This window comes from Haemaphysalis longicornis, unplaced genomic scaffold (genome assembly GCF_048455015.1).
Source record: "Haemaphysalis longicornis isolate Haplotype H1 unplaced genomic scaffold, Haemaphysalis longicornis Haplotype H1 scaffold_3, whole genome shotgun sequence".
Classification (NCBI taxonomy): Eukaryota; Metazoa; Arthropoda; class Arachnida; order Ixodida; family Ixodidae; genus Haemaphysalis; species Haemaphysalis longicornis.
The window spans coordinates 23212395-23227833 of NW_027526335.1; the positions used below are offsets into that span (position 1 = coordinate 23212395).

Here is a 15439-nt window from a genome sequence, read left to right on the forward strand (position 1 = left end):
ATGCCCGACAAAGAGCCAAGTTAGGCCCCCTTGTTAAGAATTTGTTTAGTGTGAATATTCACACTTAAGTGCATTTCTCAATGTCCCCAGTATTTTAGCATTCTGTGCGGGTTGTGAACGACTGAACATTTTTTTTTCCAGATCGATAGGGAATATTGCAGACAGTTCAGTCACCCATGCCTGCACTGACACGGGAGCTTCAAGTTCTGAATTCTGGGGTATTGTATAAGGTTTTCAGAGCCAAAAATCGCGTGGACTATAGAACACACCGTACTGAAAGGCTGCGGAATACTTTACACAATCAGGAAGTTTTTATGCTGCGTCGAACTCTTGAAACGCGGCTATGTTTATTTTTTTCGTCTGTGTTGCAAAAACAGCAACTGTAGAAGCAATTCAGCTACCACGGTGGGGCGGCAGAAAATGTTATAGGTGTTGATTTTCGTTAGGGCTCTGACTGCAGCGTAGAAATGTAGTACCATGTGGCAAATATCTATAAATTTATGCAAACCAAGGACACAGTAAGAAAAAAAAAAAAAAAAAATATATATATATATATATATATATATATATCAGGGTGTCGAACCGGAACCGAACCGAACCGAAAACCGGAACCGAACCGGTATTTTTGCCGGAACTGAACCCGAACCCGAACCATTATTTTTTGAGCCGGCTGAACCCGAACCGGAACTGAACCGAAAAAAGAAATAACGGTTTCCGGTTCTCGACAAAACGGTTCGACCATCCCGTTATTGATAACGGGTGGTAAGTGTCATTAGGGGCTTCTTTCTTTCACGCGCCATCAACTTCGCAATCTCTCGCTCACTTTTACCCGTTCAATGAATCAAAACGCTCCGAACACGCTCATCACGGTCACAACATGGTGACAATTTGATTACTTGATTGATTGTGAGGTTTGTTAATGCGCCGACGCAAGGCAGGCGATGAGGCGCACCGCAGTGGAGGGCTCAGGATTAATTTTGACCACCTGGGGATCTTTAATGTGCGCTGAAATCTCGTACACACGGGCGTTTTCGCTTTTCGCCTCCATCAGAAAAGCGGCCGCCGCGGCCGGAAATCGAACCCGCGTCTTTCGGCTCAGCAGCACAACGCCATAGCCACAACATGGTGAAACGACTGCGCACCAGTATAGCAATTAAGGCTCCTAATTGCAATGGTATGTTGCTGATGGTAGAGCAAGCAGGGTGCAAGGCTGGGAAGAAGAAATGTCAAACTCTTGGCAGCCTGCACGATGTTTGAAGCACCGAATTCACCCTTCCCGCGGTCGCCGGTGCGCCTGCCACCACGCCCCCACAAGGGGCCTTAAAAGGCTCAATAAAACGTTTGTCGCTCTCTCTTTCTCCCTCATTGGGACAGTGCAAGTGCAATCAGTCCACGAGATTGTTGCACTGTGTACCAGCCAAGGTTCAAGCCCTACATTTGCCTATGCCTATTTACAGCAGCTAAAGAGTGTTGAAATTTTGGCTTTTAGTATTGCATAATCACAAGAATTAAAACAGCGCCACTAACGGGACGCACGAAGAAAGGGACGCACATATGTTTGTTATTGGTTCGAGACATCGGCTTTATACAAGCGAGGCGAACCTCACGAAACGAGGAAGAGGGGAAAATAGGGCGAAGGGGCCGGAGAAATAAGATTCTTAAACGTACTGCACGGGGAAAGAGAACATTGATTGATTATGAGGTTTAACGCGCCGACGCTACACAGGTGATGAGGCGCGGCCCAGTGGAAGGCTCCGGATGAATTTTGAACACCTGGGGATCTTTAGCGAGCGCCGAAACCTCGAACACACGGGCGTTTTCGCTTTTCGCCTCCATCAGAAAAGCGGCCGCCACGGCCGGGAATGGAAACCGCGTTTTTGAGGCTTAGCAGCACGACGTCTTAGCCACTGAGCCACCGCGGCGGGTGAGGTAAGCGAAGATACGTGTCTATTCGAAATTCTAGAGACTGTGTTCTTTCGAATTGACAGGTGTGCCCAGCGTTGGGCACTGTACGTTTGGTTTCGCTGATTTCCACTAGCGTCTTTGGTAGTCTCTTGTACAGGTAAAGCTGCTCTTCACAGGCGAATAAAACGCCATGTTGTGTGCGCGGGCGTGTGTTTGCGCGCTTTACGTGGAAGTTTTCTTTGTTGATTGTTTTGCAGGCAGCATTCGCTCTTGATTGTCGCAGTAAGCCCGATAACGAAGGGGCCGCAGCCCCTGGTCGGCGATATTTTTCCGCCGTGTCATCTTACATGCTTCGCCAAGGATCCTAAATGGACCATGAAAACAAAGCCCTACCTTGCCTTATTTGAAAGATCTGCCTTTGGTGACTCGTTAAGGAAGTTGTTTTTACAAGAAATGGTGAGAAACACCGAAAAAACTTTCAAATTTTCTGCCACCCAGCATCAGCAGTGACGTAACAATTGGAAGTAATTCAAGCAAAATGGGCAATGTCTTAAGTCATTATTAGCATCTAAGCAGTACAATAAAACTAAGCCAGGGGCACCAATAAATAACACACTTATGTCTCTTGGCGGCGGCTTTGTGTAGTCTCTAGGATGACAGTAGGGGGGGTGAAAAAGAGGCTGGTACATTTTCTGTTACACCTGGTCAATATTTTCAAATTTGACAGTAGTATTGCAGCTCATTTTCAAAAAACCACTAGTTCGAGTGAAGAAAAAAAGTACTTCAGTTTTGATGAATTTAAAGTATACAAAACTGATTTTTCACGCCTTGCTAATAATTCAGTTCTGAACCGGTTCACGAACCGGTTCAACACCTCGAACCGGTTCGCGAACCGGTTCGTGGATATAATTAATCGAACCGGAACTGAACCGGAACAAAATAAATTTACCTGAACCCGAACCGTAACCGAACCCGTATTTTTTGCGGTTCGACACACTGATATATATATATATATAGAACATTTCGAGCAAGGTAGAAACCACGATTATAGCCAACGGTGCAGCCTTCGACGAAGGCAAGTCTCTTTGCTGAAACGTTGGGAACAATCGTGGTTTCAACTTTGTTCGAAGTTTTCTTTTCTTGTGTTCTCTACCATCTTCCAAGTTTTATTGCTACCTAATATATATATATATATATATATATATATATATATATATATATATATATATATATATATATATATGTGTGTGTGTGTGTGTGTGTGTGTGTGTGTATGTAAGGTGTGTATTCTGCGTGTTGAGTGGTGAGAACGAGCATAACGTAACGAAGATAGCGTGCCATCAGACAATATTTGGTGAATAAACAATACGACTTATCGTCCTGAAAACGTTTAGTGCAATATTAAATCATGCGACAAGGCAAATTTGAGTTGTTTTGTTGATTTCTTGCCTTTGTTTTGCTCTGGAACGACTAAATTCTAAATTCGCTTGCTTTACTCGTCCAATGCATACGATACTGTACCAAGCGCAAGCAACCTGGAAGTCATCAGTACGCTGATTTCCGCCAAAAATGCATTTGTTCTGAAACACGTGTAATATAATTTCATTACCATAGCAACAAAGTTTTATACAAGTTGGTATTGCATTTCATCTTTTATTGGACAATACAAACGCGTTTTCAGGCATTAAGCATTGAGAAGGGTAGAAGTTTAAAGCCACTTTGCAATTGACGTCCTCGTATTATTATCCTGATTGAATTGTGTTTCCTACAACCGTCTGCTTATTGCTGACAAAAATGATACTTATTTTAAAATCATTTTCATTTTAGTGCTGCTGGTTCTATGAGCACTCTTCGTTTTGTGACCGAAAAAAAAAAGAAAACATCATTGCACTCGAGATAGAATCAGCATGCGAGGTTCGGAACTAGCAGCTCAAAGATCCGTGGCTCTCACTCCATTGGAAAGCCCGCGTGTTCGAACTGCTTCTCTTCCTACTTCCTCACAAACTCCCGGCGGCTTTGCGCACTGTGAGTACAAGTTATTCCCCAGGCAAAGGTAAAAATTGCAGCTCCCAAGTGGCCCCAATCCGAGCGGTAACTTCACTCACCTCTGCTCGCGCAAGGGGCCGACAAGTCAGGACCTGCGGTTTCTCCTCCGGCGCCGAGCCGCTTCATAAGGCTTCGTGCGAGCTTCCGGCTCCCGAAACACCGTCTCTGGCCGCGCGGCCACCGTCGCGTGCAGTCCGGGCCGCCGCTCCGAGCCGGCTGAGCGAGCTGCAGGGACGGGCCGAATCAGCCGGGGTTGCGCGGTAGCATGCCCGAAGCCGGCCACTTGTATCGCCCCTCGAGTCGCGGCGGCCGTGCTGCCAGCCAGGGAAAGCACCGTCGGAGGAAGCCAGCTTCGGGGTGAACGGGGTCGGCCCAGTTTTTGCCGGCCGCTTCGCATCGCGGTCGCGCCGCGGCGTTGCAGCGACCGCGTCGTGGCGCTGCCGCCGCAGAAAAGTTGTCGCCATGGAGACGGTTTGAAGGGCGTCTTTGGTTTGTTTTGTCTTAAACGCCTTGTGTACGTCACTCGGGGCTCACTGCTAGCCAGCGCTACCTCTGAAAAGGCATGTCAGAGGCTGTTTACGGCATCTGTATCGGATCGCTGAGGCCGCGGCCAAAGTAGTTTAGGGGCTGTTTTGCTCACGTTAAATATACCCAGGTGGTTGAAATGAATCCTGATCCGCCCACTGCGGCGTGGTCCATAGCCCAGGTGTAGCTTCGGGGCGTTAAGCCCGACAATATGAATTTTTGAATTGGACTTGAGACATCGCGTGAACTGAGGTCTGGCAGAGCTCAATTGGCCTTGGATAAAATATGCCTCCTTGTTTCCGGATGATGAAGCCAACGCGGGGCCGTCATTTTTTCTGCCACTAAGAGTCAGTGTGTATGTAATATTTATTTTTAAATATTTCTACTTATCATGGTTACTGTCTTTGCCACGCGACAGGAAGCCGCAGAAATTGATTACCAATAATAAATTTTGACGCGCAACTGGCCAATTCGGGCGAAATGATTGGGAAGGGGGAAAGTCCTTTGAGCAAACAAAGTCGCATTAACCCCATGGATTTCTCGTCAGTGGCTGCAATTGATGGAACCGAATGTACATTTTTCCTGATTGAAATTTGTACACACGCGTCACAGTTCGTTATCGTGCCCGCATCAATTGGGGAACGAACATGCGAAGGAATGGACGGACGGATGGACGAACGAAATCGAAATTAAGCGTAGAGAGTTATAGAAGAGGGTAGAACCGGTCCCGGTGCGGTGCCCTGTACATGCCGGTACGGTATTCGGTACGGTACCCGGTACATGCGCTTGCGCACAACCAGTTATCACCTCTGCGCTGCCGCAGTAGTGCAGGTCGCCTACTGGGTACCGTGCAGGGACCGGTTCTCCGCTCTGCTACAACTCTCTAATAGCTGTTGACGTACTAGGTACTGCAAATATTTACAAGCTCTGAGTGGACTTACCGCAGCTTGATCGCCTGTGAACTGTTTACGATGTAAAACAGGAAACGGGAAAGAAATGCTGGCTTTTTGTAAGGGTTACGCCTCCACAAGCGTACACTTCCGGACAGCATTAGTAAGCACGTCAGGTTCACCTGTTATTTCGGGCACGTATCGGTGGGATTTGCAGGGGCCAGAACATGCACCGTGATACAGGTTACAAAACGGGAAAACGAAAGTCTACTGAAAAGCCTTCTTGGGGCATTGTGGCGCAGAACTCACAGTTAAATCGTCAGCTTCGTGCTTCCCTTCGTGACCTGGCTGAGATGACCGGACTTCTGTGGTGTGAGCTTGCCGGAGGCTGTTGTTGGCAGGTATTTTTTTTTGTTTTTGTTTTTGAGGTGTTCGGTGTCCCGCGCGAAACCGAAGATGAATTTTTGGAACTTTTCTGTTTGTTCTGCTTGAATTAGTTTTGCTTTCATTTGACGCCGTTTTTGAGGCTGACGGCATATTTACAGCACTCACGGAAACGCCTAAACAAGATCGGGATTCATCGAGTTGTAGAACGCAGGAATTCTCGATCAATTATATTATATGCGCGAACAACTCGAACGGTTTAAGAAAAAAAAAAAACCAAGGGACTGGGAAGGCCGCAGAGAAAAAAAAAATAGATACAATCCGCACTCTACTAAATAAAATCACACAGCACCTGGCCACACCAAGTCATTTCATTTTTCTTTCTCATTTCATTGCATCGTAATATCGCATCTTTTTTTTTAACCTTATCGTTTCCTTGTTCTGAGGTGTCGTTGTGTGACATCGCCTTCTTAAAATAAGGTTGACCAGGATGCGTTTGTTTTGTGATATTTATATCCTTGCCTGCTTTTGTAAAGCTGGAAGCTGAGCTAAAGTACCGCCTACCAAAGAGATGATAGCCCTAGGCCTCACTGCGACAAGCTAAAACTTATGAATAAGACCAAGAAACGCACAAAATCTTTGCGATACACTCATCATGTAGTTTTCGTTGCCTGAAGTATCGTCAACAAATCAGAACCGAACCAGAGTCAGCACCGCATGTCCAAATTTGAAAAACAGGCTTTTTCGGCACTTCCCTTCCGAACTTCTATTCGCACACACGCAAAAAAGACTATTCGTAGGCTGGGTAAACATTATATCAGAACAAAAAAATAATTACGAATTATGTCACGTAACCCTGATGCAAGACGGGAAGCGTCATTTTTTCCGTCCCAGCATAATATTCGCAGTTTTTTTCACATTTAGGACGTGAAATCCCTTGTGAGAATTACTCACGTATCGCAGCGCGAGCGCATGCCCGGGCTGCAATCCTAGAGACCAATTGGAAATTTAGAACTTTGGTTCTTCCCCATTGCGATTGATCGAGATTTGGAATGTCTAATTAATACCCCCAAGGCGGCGATGTGACGCCGAAAGCGATCCCGTCACGTTGGAATCCAAAGGCATGCTTCCCAGCCGTGCTTTATGCATGTTGCTAAATTCCTCAACACCAGGTGTTGCTCTTCACCATGCTCTTCATGCATCCTTCACGAAGGGACGCTCTTGTTGGATTTTTTTATCCCTCCTGTTTTGAGCGCTTAATTTCTTGTTGGGCAGCTGCTTTCCGCTGCTTTCTGCTTTTAATGAGGTAGGAGCAAATCTCAAAAGAACGTGTGCGCTTTAACCTCGGTCGTAGAAACCCCGTGTTTCGAGATTTACGACTGGCAGGTTTTATGTAGGCGAGTGACACTTTTCTTTATTCACTGAGCAAGGGGACTTCGTAATGCAAAGTTCAAATATCGTTCATTGGCGAAACACAACACAAACTGTTTCCCACAGAGTGTCTCATAGAGCGTTTTACGTAAATCGACATTTATCCACTCTTTTCCAATTTGTGAGCATGCTCACGCCCCCTAATGGGTATGAAAAGAAACCGGAGTGTTTACACTTCGCGCTTCAAATTCAAGGGGAACGTGGCTCATGATGTTCCCGCCACCTATGTGCGCTCCGGTTAAACAAACTTCGCCCTGTGAAGTTCACGCACCGTAGGGTGGCGCAGCCGCTCTGAACTTCGTAAGTATCTATTCCCGGTAAGCGCAACAAGGTTATTGAAGCTTCGGTTTTCCTTACCGCAGGTTTCTTAGCTCGTATAGGTACTAGAACTCACATTTACGTTGCATACCATTCTCGACCGTCGTGTTTTGTGTTTCTCATTCTACTTGACCGTGTTTATCGGTTATTTTAAAATTGGTGGATCTAATGCGGTAGTCCTTTTCAAACGTGTTTGTTTGTTGTCTCTACGTGCTGATTAATTTAGTTTCTGATTGTTGTGTTGTTGTTTTGTTGTCATCTCCTCCGTAGGGTATACTATATTCACGTTCAATAATTGGCAATCCCCACACCCTGCTGTAACAAACTTCTTCTGGCTCCTCTACATCTATCTTCGCCGCACCATCACCCTTAATGTAAAGATGCACGCTTTACAGGAGCACAATTGGCATTGGTGGCGTGGCTATTGCAACAAAAACATGGTCCACGTGACTGTCAGAACCATTATGAAAAAATCTGCAGAAATTAAGAGAATTATCGCCTGATGCCTAGCATTCTTAATCTGCTTGTCTAGAGTGGGAGTTCTTTAAAATTAGATTGGTCTATTACGCCAACGACGTTGGGGTATGTTATCGTTTTTAGTTTTATTTTTTCGTTTCGGCGGTGATGTAAATTTATACCATTATAGTGACTAAGTGCCTTTACGTAGTTAATTATGTATATTTCCGCAGATGGAAGGCGTAGGTTTGTCCTCGTTCGTTATTTTTATTCATGTTTTTAACGTTCTTTTCCGCGATTTGTAGTTTATTCTTCGAGCTTCGGAGGACATGTATAAGATGAACTTTTTTTATTGTATCAGATAATTTTTGCAGAATTTTGTCTGTTTCTATTTTTTTCATCTTTTTGGTTTTTTCAAAATTATTTTCAACCAATTATCTTCATTTATGCAACACAACGAATGAATGTGTTACTTTTAACAGTTATGCATTTTTGTGGAAATGCACGGTGTTTCATGGTTTCTTCATTTTGGCTAATTTGAATTTCGAACATTGTTTCCTGGGCTTTTTTGTTTATTCTTCGGTTTTTGGAGATGTATACCATGCGTATTTCTCATCTCGTCAGATCATTTTTGCAAAAGTTTTATTTTTTCTATATCCCTTGTTTTTTGGTTTTCATAATTCTGTTGGACCAATTATCTACACTTACGCTATTGTAACGAATAAACGTGTTACTTCCGCCAATTCTGCATTTTTGTGCAATGCAGGGCGCTACATGGTCCCGAGCGAAAGAGAACGAGAGAGAGAAATATAACCTATTTTTTAGGAGGTATCAAATAACTGTGGCGCCAGATTTTGCAGACGGCCTTTTTTTATTTGTGGTCTGAAAATAACCAAACCGCTTCATGTATATTAGTTTGGGTAGGGTCTAGGGAGATTTATTGAGATGTTCTGCAACGTTTTACTGTTTTTATTGAATATGAGGAGTTGGCCGTGACAAAGTGCAACAGAAAAAAAAGAAAGCTCCTTCTTGTTCGCAAATTTTCATATCCCACCTACGTTGTTCATGCGGTTACTTAGGCTTTAACCGGTTTTTTTTTCTTGCGAGTTTTCTACGAAGGAAGGGTGGTTCCACTACTAAGTTAAAAATTTCCACCAAAATACAAGTCCTGCTCTTTTCTAGTGTTCATGTTAATAGTACAAGTGATGAAAATGCAGGCGGCCTTTTTAATATTTAAGCCTGGCATAAAAATGTTCGTTTTCTTCTATTTGCTTTGTTACTCCCCCTCAGCTCAGTTTTAAGTACGGTAGCACGCTATTCGCATCTAGATATTAATATGCAAACGAAGCAGCAAAGAAAAATGAATGTCTTTTAATTTTTAACCAAGCCCTAACAAAACTCTCATTTACACACAAAAAGTAACAGTAAAGACGTGTAAGTTTCAAAGTATTTGGAAAAGAATAATCGCGTGCATTTCACGTTCTTTTATTGCACAGGAAGCTAAGTTAGTGAAACGTTTGAGCGTGACTGTGCATTCGAATAATCATTCTGTAACGTGAACAACAACAACAACAACAACAACAACAACAACAACAACAACAAAAAAACCCTCCGCAGTCTTATGTTTTCTTTTGAAATATGAAGCAAAGCTACTTTCAACATTAACCCGTGCAACCATGCGATCACAGGAAGCCTTCAACGGCGTCTGAACATTGGGATAATGAAAATAAAAGTAGCAGGCGCGGTGTTGCCCCTCGCACGGGAAAAATGACTTAATAAGCGGCCAGTTCTGAAGCCTGTACCTAATCTCCCTGAAACGCCAGGATTAATTCGATGGTGAAACTGGATTTTCTTGCTTACATCCGAACAAAACACGACGCGTCGTGTGCCTGCGGCGTGTCTCGAGTTAAAATATTTTCGCCGGCGTTCTCTTTTAAAGCATCCGCTAATGTCTAGTCTAACCTTGATGACATGTTTTTGTGCATGCAGCAGAATAAATTAAAACCGGTTTGAACGCCGAATGCCGCTACAAGTCTCATATGCCTGTCGCGCACGTCGCGTACGAAAAATAAAGGGTTAGCTGGGCATATTTTTGTTAACAAAAAAAGTATTAGTGACTGTAGTTGACAGCAGCCTCAAGAGAGCATTTGGAGAGTTTCCATGCGCATGTCATACGCACTGACTTGTGAGTTTTTTCCATAATGTGCTTTTGCAAAAGTAAAGCACTCACCACTGGGAAATGGTTGGAAATTATAGTTACGAGCTATGAGCTTTGTCGAGCCTAAACTAAAAAGGTCGAATGTGCTCTTCTACGCAAGTTGTACTACTCCCTGCTGGTACACAGAAGCGCCTAGAACATAGTGCTCTCTTGCAACAACCCTAACAGTGCGGACCGTACCATACATGACAAAATCTGTACGTACTTTTTGTTCGCTACCACGCATACAGTGCAAAAAAGCCTGCGTGGACAATGATGGATTTGTAAAAGGCAGGAATGTTAGCAGATAGTACCGAAAGCTTAACTGGCTTATTTTACAACGAAGCTGTTTATAATAGGCTTCCATCAATTTGTGGTTCTGCGTCCTCAAAAAAAAAAAAAACAACAACATTGGAGCAAAGTCAACTTTATTTACGTTTATTTTAAAGGGACCCTGCAACACTTGCCATCCACTACTCGGAATGTATTTTGGGGTAAAGTCTCTTGTCCCAGCAATCTACTCCGGCAAGAATTATGAAAATCCGTTCATTAGCACCGAAACTACGCGCGATGAAAAATCGCGCATAAATGTCCCCTCTCAACTCAACTCAAAAGCCGCGCGCTCTCTCCCGGAGAGGGGGGGCGGCGCACGGCGTTCTGTTCGGCGGCCTTCGATATGTCACAGGCCAGGGAGTTTCGTCATTTTACCCGCAACGTGGACGGGTTTATTTCAGGTCTGGTGCAACAAAAAAGTAGGCATGGTGGCCTGCTCACAAGCAAGCGCTCAGGCTGGTAGGGCGTTTTTGGAGCAATAAACGTTTGTTGTCGAGTGGGCTCGTTGAAAGTGGAATATTTAGTTCGTCACTCAAACTCCGCGCGCACTCAAAACAAAACAAACACCAAAAGCATGCGGACAGGTTCAGACATAGAAGAGGTTCATACACAGCGCCGACGTCGGCTGATCGTCACAGGAAATGCCAGAATTCAGCCGCGACGTTGACCAGCGACAACCAAGAGGACAGCCAGGACAACCATGGCCCGATTGACGTCGCAGAGGCCATGCCAGGGGTGCATAATGAGGAGAATTGAAGAGAGTGCGGTTGGTTTTTCCGCGTCTTTCACGGCGATTTGCGCGCTTACCGTTTCACGTGCACGTGTAATATTTAGCTCGGGTGTTTCTGGAAGTCTAATCTAAATGTCGCGCAGGTTTACCTGCACTGCACGAAGAGTGTTGCAGGGTCCCTTTAAGTGTGGGGCATTCCTGTTTGTGTAGGGTGACCAGCCGTCCTGCGACTCGCCGTACTGTCCCGCATGGAAAGCTATTGTTCCGCGTCCCTTGAGGGATAAGAAAATCTTTAAAAATGTCCCGCAAAATATTGAGGTCATTCGTGGGGCCAGCCTGTAGAATTCTATGCTTTGCGGGGGAACGGGGAGGGGCTGATGTTATTTCTGAAGGAGCACGCGATACGAAATCTGGGGAGTGACGTGTTTGATGGGGTCAAAGTTCAGTGTGGTCAGCTTAATACCACTGGTAGCCGCACCACTTACGGTGATACTCGAAATTATTGGCACCGAGATATGAGTGGGCCCAACTTTGTCGTTGACTGCATCGTCAGTGGGGAGATTTTACTCACGCGGATGCATGTGGCGTCACAGACCGCGCCACCCCACCCCCTTCCTCGGAGCTGGTGCACGCTCGCGGCTGCCTATGCAGTGCGTCCGGCGGGGAGCCACAGTTTATTCCCGATAGGTGTCTATGATTGAACGCCGACAGAGGAGACTTGAGCTACGTGTGTTAGAACTTCAACTTGTATCAGTTACTGTGTTTCCCGTTTGCATAGATGATAAAATACTGTAAGAGGAAATTTCTCACCAAAACTCCAGGCAGGAGAAGGAATGAACATTTATTTTGAGCAAAATGCTACATATTGGAGCTGTTAACTCGCGCGAGACGCCTTCAGTCAGGATGTCCAAGGTACGTTCCAAAATATCCCCATCCACCTCTCCCCCCCCCTCCCCCCTCACACACATACTACGGCAGCGTGTCCAGCATTTTGCTAGTAGTAGTAGAAAGGGGGTCATCCTGTTTGTGTGGGCGTTTGCTTGCTTGCTTGCTTACTTGATTGTTTGTTTGCTACTGTCGAAGGAGAGAGGTAGAAGAGAGATAGAGAGAAATAGAAAAACAGGTGCTCTGCGTGATTAAGGTCCTCGCACATGGTCACTGTGAAGGGCTACGCGAAGCTATAGGGTTGGGCGAAGATTTGGTAGAGTAGTGGCCCAGCTGTCCTAAGTGTATGGAATGTGGGGTGGTAAGAAATATGGGCGTAGGGAGTAGGGTGATCGCCTGGAGCATGGACAACTCCAGTAGGTATGCTTCACGCCCGGATAGGATCCACACACCAAAAAGGGCGTATTTCCGGGTCGGGTCATGATGTGGAGGGTAGCGAGATCACAAACGAGGGAAAGGACTCGCGCTTGGCGAATGGAAGTACTTTCGTGGCGTGCAAGATCTAGGATAGGTGGGGGAGGGTTGCGGCGGGAAAGACGGAGGCCCTTTCGTTGTTGCCTCCGAGCTTTGCGATGGGCGGCGCGTTCTTTTTTAGGCTGCACTCAGGTGAACCAGGTTGGGAGTCACTCGGAGTCCATCTTGAACAGGCCAGTGCATGAGCCATTCCATTCCCCACAATGCCCTGGTGTCGAGAAGCCTCCTCCAGGAAGATGTGCAGATGAGTGCGGGCTGCCATGTTTTGGTTTCATTTCATCTATTTCGCCCTCAAGCGCAGTCGCATCACAGAGGGGAGTGGGAAACAAAAAATACAAATAGAAGGAACGATACAATCACATAAACAGATAAGTTAACACTGCTGTGACATGCTATAACGCGAAACAAATTTATCCAGTGCCGGAAATACAGTGAATGGACACACACACACACACACACACACACACACACACACACACACACACACACACACACACACACACACACACACACACACACACACACACACACACACACACACACACACACACACACACACACACACACACACACACACACACACACACACACACACACACACACACACACACACACACACACACACACACACACACACACACACACACACACACACACACACACACACACACCACACACACACACACACACACACACACACACACACACACACACACACACACACACACACACACACACACACACACACACACACACACACACACACACACACACACACACACACACACACACACACACACACACACACACACACACACACACACACACACACACACACACACACACACACACACACACACACACACACACACACACACACACACACACACACACACACACACACACACACACACACACACACACACACACACACACACACACACACACACACACACACACACACACACACACACACACACACACACACACACACACACACACACACACACACACACACACACACACACACACACACACACACACACACACACACACACACACACACACACACACACACACACACACACACACACACACACACACACACACACACACACACACACACACACACACACACACACACACACACACACACACACACACACACACACACACACACACACACACACACACACACACACACACACACACACACACACACACACACACACACACACACACACACACACACACACACACACACACACACACACACACACACACACACACACACACACACACACACACACACACACACACACACACACACACACACACACACACACACACACACACACACACACACACACACACACACACACACACACACACACACACACACACACACACACACACACACACACACACACACACACACACACACACACACACACACACACACACACACACACACACACACACACACACACACACACACACACACACACACACACACACACACACACACACACACACACACACACACACACACACACACACACACACACACACACACACACACACACACACACACACACACACACACACACACACACACACACACACACACACACACACACACACACACACACACACACACACACACACACACACACACACACACACACACACACACACACACACACACACACACACACACACACACACACACACACACACACACACACACACACACACACACACACACACACACACACACACACACACACACACACACACACACACACACACACACACACACACACACACACACACACACACACACACACACACACACACACACACACACACACACACACACACACACACACACACACACACACACACACACACACACACACACACACACACACACACACACACACACACACACACACACACACACACACACACACACACACACACACACACACACACACACACACACACACACACACACACACACACACACACACACACACACACACACACACACACACACACACACACACACACACACACACACACACACACACACACACACACACACACACACACACACACACACACACACACACACACACACACACACACACACACACACACACACACACACACACACACACACACACACACACACACACACACACACACACACACACACACACACACACACACACACACACACACACACACACACACACACACACACACACACACACACACACACACACACACACACACACACACACACACACACACACACACACACACACACACACACACACACACACACACACACACACACACACACACACACACACACACACACACACACACACACACACACACACACACACACACACACACACACACACACACACACACACACACACACACACACACACACACACACACACACACACACACACACACACACACACACACACACACACACACACACACACACACACACACACACACACACACACACACACACACACACACACACACACACACACACACACACACACACACACACACACACACACACACACACACACACACACACACACACACACACACACACACACACACACACACACACACACACACACACACACACACACACACACACACACACACACACACACACACACACACACACACACACACACACACACACACACACACACACACACACACACACACACACACACACACACACACACACACACACACACA

At 46.1% G+C, this 15439-nt stretch overlaps 1 protein-coding gene across 1 annotated transcript in view; it reads right to left on the bottom strand.

Annotated features, from left to right (window-relative positions):
- Positions 1–4378, bottom strand: part of Fid (class I SAM-dependent methyltransferase fire dancer) — an 87713-nt gene extending 83335 nt beyond the window's left edge. The window contains exon 1 of the mRNA XM_077702635.1: positions 4011–4378. The gene's annotated coding sequence lies outside the window, so the exon portion shown is untranslated. The remainder of the gene's footprint in view (positions 1–4010) is intronic.
- Between the last annotated feature and the right edge of the window lie 11061 nt (positions 4379–15439).